Source organism: Spermophilus citellus (genome assembly GCF_964194105.1).
Source record: "Spermophilus citellus genome assembly, chromosome: 10".
Classification (NCBI taxonomy): domain Eukaryota; kingdom Metazoa; phylum Chordata; class Mammalia; order Rodentia; family Sciuridae; genus Spermophilus; species Spermophilus citellus.
Genome location: NC_138197.1, coordinates 37,185,481 through 37,194,577, shown reverse-complemented (window position 1 = coordinate 37,194,577; position 9,097 = coordinate 37,185,481). Strand labels below are relative to the sequence as shown.

At 39.4% G+C, this 9,097-nt stretch overlaps 1 pseudogene across 1 annotated transcript; it reads right to left on the bottom strand.

The window, feature by feature from the left end:
• Nucleotides 1-934: 934 nt before the first annotated feature.
• On the bottom strand, nt 935-3,049 carry LOC308658665 (vasculin-like protein 1; annotated as a pseudogene). Its single transcript has one exon. The product of its transcript is annotated as a vasculin-like protein 1 (transcript).
• Nucleotides 3,050-9,097: the final 6,048 nt, after the last annotated feature.

The following is a 9,097-nucleotide window of genomic DNA, read 5'->3' as shown; positions in this document are numbered from 1 at the left end:
TTATGGGGATTGGCTGATTCTTTTCTCTCTTTTATGAGTGAAATTGCTTTATCTGTGTGATTAATTCCTTTGCCTGTTTTCATGATGGTAGTTACCATTCTTTGGATGGAGATGCAGGTTGCCTTAGGTACTTCTTACAGGATCAGTCCATTGATAGTCAATCCCCTCAGCTTTCTTTAGTCTGTGAGAATTTATTGAACCTTAGTTTTCTGAGGATAGTTTTGCTGGCTATTATATATTTGGTTGGCATTTTTTTTCAGGATTTAAAAATATCCCATTCTTTTCTGATTCCTAAGATTTCTGTTGAGAAAGCCAATATTATTCTGAAGCAGACTTCCTTATATTTGACTACTGAGTATTATTATTATTATTATTATTATTATTATTATTATTATTATTATTATTTCCTTGCCTTTTGAATGCTCTTTGACTTCAGACAGGTTGGCTAAAGAAGAATTTGGAGAGGGACTTTAAAAAACTGCCTGATTCTGTCTCATGATTTCTATGTATTCATTGACTAATCTCATTCAGATAATGAGGATGCTCTCCCCGGAGAGTGTGTCCTGAGACTCCACTCAGATGAGCTCTAAGAGCAATAACGCCCCCGGTGTCAGTAGCTGTGATGCCAGGACATTATCTGAGGAATTTATGCATAGACCACCCAGAGGTAAGTGCCAATGATGTTGGTGGACTCTGGAGGCACCAGCCATAAAGACAGATTCTAGAGTCAGAAAGTAGAATGTCCTCAGGTCCTTCATAGTGGATTCTTTTTTAAACTGATGCAAAATATTTATTCCAAGTTAGTTATTTTATGCAGTAGTTTTTACCCTCAACAGACTTGTGATAACATCTTTTAAATCTGTAAATAATATTATCAAAATAATCTTAATCTTTGAAATCTCACAAAAATTTATATTTTACAATCTACCCTGAATATCAAGGCTGCAAGAATAACACATTTCCTGTATCCAAATATTTTACAGCTGTACCCAAAAAGCAAAAAAAAGAAAACAAAAACAAACAAACAAACAAAAAACCACATATGCTTTGTTAAGGGCTAAAGTTACCCGAGCAGCCAAAAATAAAATAAAATATCCAAATTATTAGCATTAATTTAATACAATTATAACTTCAACAGCCACTTTGTCATGGACAATGATTGCTTGAGCACAGGGGTGAGTGCCCCAAGGGCTGGTAGTAGAAGCTGTTGCTGCAGACCAGTGTCTCCTCCTCTCTGCATCTCTACACTGCCAGCTCCCACCTGTGCATCGCCCCATATGTACGTGTGTGTATTTAAAAAATATTTCCCACCACACAAACTTCTATTAAGCAGATAACAGGCAAGAACAACAACAAAAGCTAAACAAGCCAACTGCTCTTTCTTTGGGATATGATTATTTCCCTTGTGCATGAAATATTCAACAACATAAGAAAAGGAAAAGAACAATTTCTTTTGTATATTCCCTAAACACACAAGCTGAGTTTACTGAGTCAGATTAACTGTGAGCCTTTATATGTCTACTTCCAGGCATCGTCATCTGATGTTTCACTGCTACTCGTTTCTGTGTCTGAGTCCTCAAACTCTGCTTTACAAGTGCTTCTCCAAGGGGAGAATAGGCTGGAAATGCGGCTCTGCAAGAAGCCATTCTTTCCGAAGCCATTTCTTCTCAGCTGCTCTGTCTTCATGTGGAACTCTTTTAGCTCATCCTCTGTGAGAGGAAGGCAATTCTCATCATTTTCAGGATATTCTTGCCATCCCATTGATTTCAATAACCTATGCTCTGCTTCCAGAGAGTGTGAAAGGACCCCCCCCCCCTTCTTCTACTACAGGGAGAGAAAGACCATTCTGAAGACAGACTTCCTCCCCATTTTCCTTTGGTTCAGGTGTGCTGTTGTTCTCCAAATCCTCCAGCTTGTCACAGTCTCTGTTCTCTGCAAAGTCTCCATTTCGGTCATCCTTCAGAGTCTTCAGGAATTCACTCTTCCTGTCAGTGGTTCGGTGGGTCAACTTGGTCAGATGAGAGGAGCTGATCTCAACTGGAGGGTTGATGCTGGAGGGACTCTCTTTGGGAGAGCTGAGAACTGCGCCACCAGCCAGTACCACTGGTTTGGTAACAGAAATTGGATTGGTAAATGATGACTCCCGGCTAGAGGAAAGGGATCCTGATTTGTGTTCCATTCTGCTAGATTTCCATGCATTGGGCTTGGAAGGAGGTGGTGCAGGCTTAGGAACAAAGTTCTTATACACACTTGGAACCATAGTTGATGATTTGTTCCCATTTGCATGGTGAGATCCTGATGAGGTGAATGCAGCAGAGAAGGCAGCAGCAGGATCCTCTTTGGAAACTTTTTTGATAACTAGCATCTTGGAGGGTTGCTTGGCACTAGGTGGGTTTTCCCACACTCCAAAAGGGGTCCCAATAGGTCTGCATGGCTGATTCTGTTTGCCACCTTCTGGATTCAAAGAAGGAAAGTCTTCCTCTTCAAACTGCAACTTTTCCACTTTGTCTTCTCTCTTTTCTTCCCTAATCTCTGTAGGTGGCTTTTCTTGAAAGGCATAGCCTTTCTGGGAATGAAAACTGCCATTCCAGTGTCGATGGTTCCCTGTGCCACCTCCACCAAGTTGGTTCATGCCATCATGACCTTGGGAAGAATTATGCCAACCAGATAGGTTCCCTGAGATTCCAGAATATGCTCCCTTAGAGACACCAGAGTCCACAGAATCATGGTGGAAGAGGGAGGGCTGGTGCCAGGAATCTCCTGTAGTTCGTAGGGGCCCATTGTTAAAAAAGCCATCAGAGGAATTGTGTCGGCGACAGCTCACTCCAAATCTACCTTCTCCTCAGGGCAGGTGCTCTCCGTGTTTTTCAAAGGTGGATGTAGGTGACTTAGCAGACTGTGGTGTTGAGAAATTTAGCCAACCAGGAACAAAGTCATGCTGCACCATTTAGGTCCAGTGTCTCTTTTCAGCAAGGTGAGGCCTCCAACCTCAGGGACAGGATCCCAGAGTGTAACCTCTGTGGTCCTGTTTTCCAACCTCGGTGGTCCTGTTTTCTGAACTCTTTGAGGCTATCAGCTGGCTCTCTCGTGAGGTCTTGTTAAAAAGGTGCTTAAGCAGTCGCCCCAGCACGCCTTGTGATGAAGTACAAAGAAGCCTGGCTCTGGGTGTCTCACTTTCTGAGTCCCACAACCAGAAACAATTCTAAACTACGTAGTTCCTAACTCGCTTCCAAAGGGGAAAGGGGAAAGGGGAAGGGGGAAGGGGAACATAAAAAGTATTTGTTACATTTAAAAGAGGGGGTAAGGGGAAAGAGCTATGTCTATGTTCACCTCATTCAGCTTCCTTGAGTAATGGCACTATGATGAGGTGCGAACTGTTCATAACAAGGTCATAGCTACACAGACAGGTGGCCTCATGTGTGGGCAAGTAATGTCATCAAGGTGATAGACAAAAAAAAATATATAATATTAAAGCAGTATAAAAGATCTTCTGAGTAGTCAACTCCAGTGGCAAACAACCACATGAGAAAGCCCTTAAAACATAAATGTTATTATTCTTAACAACTGCTAAAAATAGTGTGCAGATATGTATTTGTATTTGTCTTAAAGTTTAAACTCTAAACATATATGAAATCTTGTTAAAAAAAAAAAAGATTAAACAGGAGCTTGATACACTTTTCCCTCCACAGAACAGCAGCTTTCAAGGCAAATTTCTTGGTATAAAGCTCCTATATGTATATTCTATTTCTTTGGTCTTCAATATTTATAAATTCAGAACAAAATTAAAACAAGTAGAAAGAGGGGATTAGGAATAGTCAAGGAGAAAGTTCCAAAATGAGGTTTTCTTCTCTTCAGTTTTCTGTATTTCACTTGTTTTGCATCTTCTTCAAAAATGAATTCAGCTAATGAAAGGTGATATGAAGAATCTTTTACTGCTTTGGTAGAGAAGTCACTTTTTATTTTGGATCCATTTCCATCATTGCTCAATCATTAACAAGGCCACATGAATCTACCTATCAAGCTACAGCCAAGGACAAGGACGCAGCCTCTAAAGACGCGTCCCCAGTTTCTTGGCCTGACAAAGGTGACTAGCCCACAACCAGAAAAAAGCTCTTCCCCAAATGGCTGCCCAGCCCACAAGGCCCAGGAGGGGCCCCTTCATAGTGGATTTGAAAAGCTGCAGTGACAGCTAAGGTTGTGAGAGCAAGTGGGGAGAACAGGCATTAGGACAAGCAAGTCACGTTTGTTGTTGTTTGTTTGTTTGCTTTTTGCTTTGGAGGAAGACCTCCTTGGGCTTTGGGCCAAATGTCTTCTGAAATACAAGGTGCAGTGCTGCATGGGCGTGGTTGTTAACATTGCAGTTACACAGCCTGACTAGTTGGGCTTGTAAATTTGCAACCATGTTTGTGAATGTGGTTGAACACGTATGGTGCCCCAGGGTTGGGAAAATGCAGTGACTACTGGCCCCTGTCAGGCTGCACTCTAGGATGAGTCCTTATGTCAAGGTGCTGCCGGGCCATCACAACTTATGCTGTGGTGATTCTGTGGGGAAGACACAGTGTGAGTTCCTGCCATGAAGCAAACCTGTCACAGGGACCCAAGGAGCTCAGCAAGCTTGCTTCAAATCCTATGGAGGGTGTTGAAATCTCCTGCAGTTAGGATAACTGGTCCATGTGACAATGAGGACCACTGGACTTTGCTGGGTATCTCTCTTGGCATCCAAAGTTTCCCTCAACTGGGGAAACAGGATCTTCTTTCCATGTTGCAAACTCTCATCTCTGTGCCTCACAGGGTTCCTGCTATTATTCCCTGGCTGAATTCCAGTGTTCTTCCTGAGTCACTGTCCTGGACAAATGGGCATTCATTTGTTTCCTTGGTTCTTTCCTGTGGCCAAGATGAGGACTATTTACAACTCTTCCAACATATTAGATCTCCTGGAAGAAATTCTATAATTATTAAGGTGAACTCTAGGGAAATTTCTCTTCTGAAAAAAAAAATCAAAGATTCTCATTTGTTGGTAACTTCCAGTGCATACTCTACTCCTGATTATCAGTGATGGAAATATTTGTGTCTGGGTTTCCAGGAATAACCACACTGGTGCAGGCAGTGAGGCTATTGCTCTTGTACTCCAATGTGAGAATATTTCTGAGGCCTCAAGTGTTATAAAGCAGAGAATATTATCTTAACCAATCTTAACTGCAGACTGGGTAGCTAGAGCACTACAAATACTGATGTAGAGAACATTTTTCATTTTTCATGGCAAGTTTATTTTGAACTGAATATAATTCTTGGAAGACCAAGAGTTTGAAGGCATACAACCAAACACATATTCATAGTCCCTTCAGCCTAATTAACAATTTTGAGATTCTTTCAAGTGTGATGCAATACCCTGACAACCTGAGAGCAGAGCTAATATAAGTATGCTCTTATCTGTACATATATCAGATTATTCAGAAAATTCCTTTGTAGGTGTGGTTCCATTTAGTAATATTCTCAGCCTTTCTCAAACTGTTGAAATGTTGCATAGGGCAGAAAATATTAAAATCTAGTGAACTCTTGAGTAATTGGCAGGAGGGAAAATGAATATTGACACAAGGTTGTGAGATAGTGGTACAGATAGCATGACTGCTCATTGCTGATTTATGGGGTTTTAAAACTGCCTTTTCTTCTGTTCAGTCTACAGAGACTTGAAAGGCACCTACACACAATAGGACATAAGAAGCATATGCTATATTTGTTTTGTAGCATATTTGAATTTGTCCAAAGGCAACCCATGAACTTTCTTTGGATCATAATTTTAACACATTAACTTACAAAGTTTCAATTACACAACTACTAAAGAAAATTGCCACAGGTATCTTAAAATAGGGTGGAAATCATAATCTAGAGTTTCTATGTCTATGTATATCTTTCATATGCATATGAAAATGCTCTAATTACCTATTCCTTTTCTCCAAAGAATTGACCCCTCAAACACAAGAATTATTTCAGAGTTACCATAAGTGTAATATTAATTGCTTATTTTAAGTTTATTGGTTTTCCACATCTGGGATGCTAAGATAAAATGGATTATTAATGAACTTGCATTTCTTCTACACATTTGTAAAATGCTTTGTGAATACATCAGGAAAACATGAGGATAAACCAAATTTAGATGGAATACAAATTGTATACAACCAGAGATGAAAAATTGTGCTCGATATGTGGATATGTGTAATAAGAATTGTAATGCATTCTGCTGTCCTATATAAACAAAAAACTAATTAAAAATAAAAAACAGAATTAGGGAAAGAAATAATGATCAATCCAAATTTATTATTTATTTTATCAGAAAGTCGATTTTTATTTAGTCTATTTACAAAAGGGAACAAGAAACTTTTCTGTTCTGTTGAGAAGTTTGTTTTGGTAACTCACTGGGTGATCAGTATCTAGACTCAATAGATAGACTCAATTTCCTCACAGGATAAAGAAATTGGAAGACAATTATAGTAGCAAACATGTCTTGTTTACTGAATTCTTTCTCTTAGTTTCTAAAATACATTAACTAAATTCATCTGCCTTGGGAAAAGTTCCCATCTGATTCTGAAGAATGGACATACTATATTAATGCACCCAGTTAAAAAATAATAAGAGTGATCAGAGTTTGAAATTAAATTCAAGAGGGCACATAGCAGAAGTCTGTGTAGCAAGGTAACTTGAACAAATAAGCATTTTGAAACTTTTTTTTTAATAAAGTAAATTCCCCCCACCCCTTTGTCTCTCTTCATCCCTCTCTCTCCCCATTCCTCTTCCTCTCTGCATCTGTATCTCTGTATTCATTTGATTGTATGGTAGAACTTACAAGTGTAAGGCATTGGTAAATTCAACCGATGATATCAAGTTTCTTTTCTTTCCTCTTCATGTTGACTTAATGCAAGTAATCATCAAAAGCTGTTAAAAGGAATAGAACATGTCATGAATATTAAGCATGTTAAGAACAACAGAATAATTAACAAATCTTTAATTATATAGCCAGGCAAGACAGGCAATATATTGTATGATAAAGATGGAATTTTAAGCACGGAAGAAAACCTGGCATTCAAAAGTGTTGGGTGAAAATAACAAACCCAATTATCTTTTAAAATATCGGTCTTTACTTCTCAGCCCATGTTTGCTCACAGCATGTGACCAGGTTTTCAACAAGGCAAGTATGAATCACATGGCTCTTCTGTGCCCTAGAATCAATAGTCACAAATCATCTCTTCCAAACTGCTCTGTTGGTCAAGGTGATTGCAAATTACCACAGTTTTCAAGAAAAGGAATTAGATCTCAACCCTTGAAGAGCAGACATCAGGTCCTTGGTAAGACATAATCATGAATGAGATGTACCCCTGTGGCCATTCTTTCAAATATGTAATCTGCCACACATTTCAATTTCCAAGATATTAACTGTTTATAAGTGAAATCTTGAAATGATAAAATATGGCACTTGTACATGTAACTATCAAAGTTGTTTAGCAGAGAGGCATTCTGAGTTCTGAAGGAAAATATTCATTTACACATTGAATAAAAGGGAGTCATTCATCAATCACTTGGGAAAAACTCTCTCTTAATGAATCTCATTACCTGCAGTTTGTATATATCTTTATAAACTATGAGGGGAAATGCCTTGCTTCATATCTCATGTGGAAGAACTAGTGACCATGTTTCTCTACAAACTTAGAGGAAAAGTAACTGAAAGTTCAGAACACAGCTTGACACTGGTAAAACAGTGGTGGTCTGAGCCTATAGGGACTCCCTGTAGGGATGAGGATCTGTGCCTCCCTGTCCACCCCACAGAATCTGAGGACATGACTGCCTCACCATGAGCAGGATAAGAGAGGCCATTCAGGCAGAAAACTGGAAGCCGGGTAAGGGATATACAGTACTTTCTTTGGTACACAACTCTTTGTCCAATCTCCCTCTTGATTTTCTCAAAACTAGTCATCATCATTAGAAAAATCTTAGAGTAATCTATAAAAAGGGGCCTCCAGAAAATTAACTAAAGTTAATATTTCTCCCTAGAAAAATTCCATTTCAAATGCATAAAAAATAAATGTGTGATGTTCACCACCGGGGTTTTGTATTAGATAGAAAAAGAAGAAAATACTCTATGATGAAGAGGGACAGGATACCAGAAGCCCTTGTAAATGAGCATGTACCTTAAGACCAACCCAATTTTTAGGAACAAAACTTTTCTTATCTCACCTGTTAAGTCTCAGGAAGTATTTCACATTGGCCATCTCCTCAAGTTGGTACTTCATTCTCTCTCAGCTTCTAAGCAGACATACTGCAGGAAACAGAGGGGCACAGCCACAGGAAGGCAGGTCCTGGGTCTGGCTTCCTCCTAGACACTGAAGGCATTTACATCCACTGTGGCCTGTGACCCTCTCATATCCTGCAATAGTGATAATGATAATAATAATATTACAGTGTAAGATGTTTCTGAAGAGAAATGGCATGTAGTATGTACTTAATTGATGTTACCTGTTATATAGATATTGGCTCCGTTGACACAATATTGATAAGCAAGGAGAGAAACAGTGATTTTTCTCTCCAGTAGTGATTTGATATGGACATTATGCAAGTTGTCATATCTGGGATAAATTTATAAAGCTGATGAAAATAGATATGTTACTCAACACTGGTTGGGGGAGTAAAAAGCTCGTAGTAACTCATGGTTTCGACAATGAGATAAACAACCCTCATTAACTGAATAGAGATTGGGAGTCCTTCAGAGATGATTTTCACCACCCCAGGTCCATGTTGAAGTCTCTCACAAGACCACAGACTGAGACTCTACTTGGACATTGACTTTTAAAACAGGGATGAAGCTATAATGAAGCTGTTAGGTTGGCCCACAATCAAATATGCTTGAGAATTTTTTTTCTCACAAAAAGACCTTTATACACACAGCAACAGCAGGGATTCTTGGGTACTTAGAAAGCCCCTCTCAGGAAACAGCAAGGAGGTGACCCTCTGGGAGCCTAGGAGAGGCCTCCAAAGAATCCTAATCTGCAATGAGGCATGGTGGAGCATATTACATATATATCCACCACCAGCCTGGTCACCATGTAAG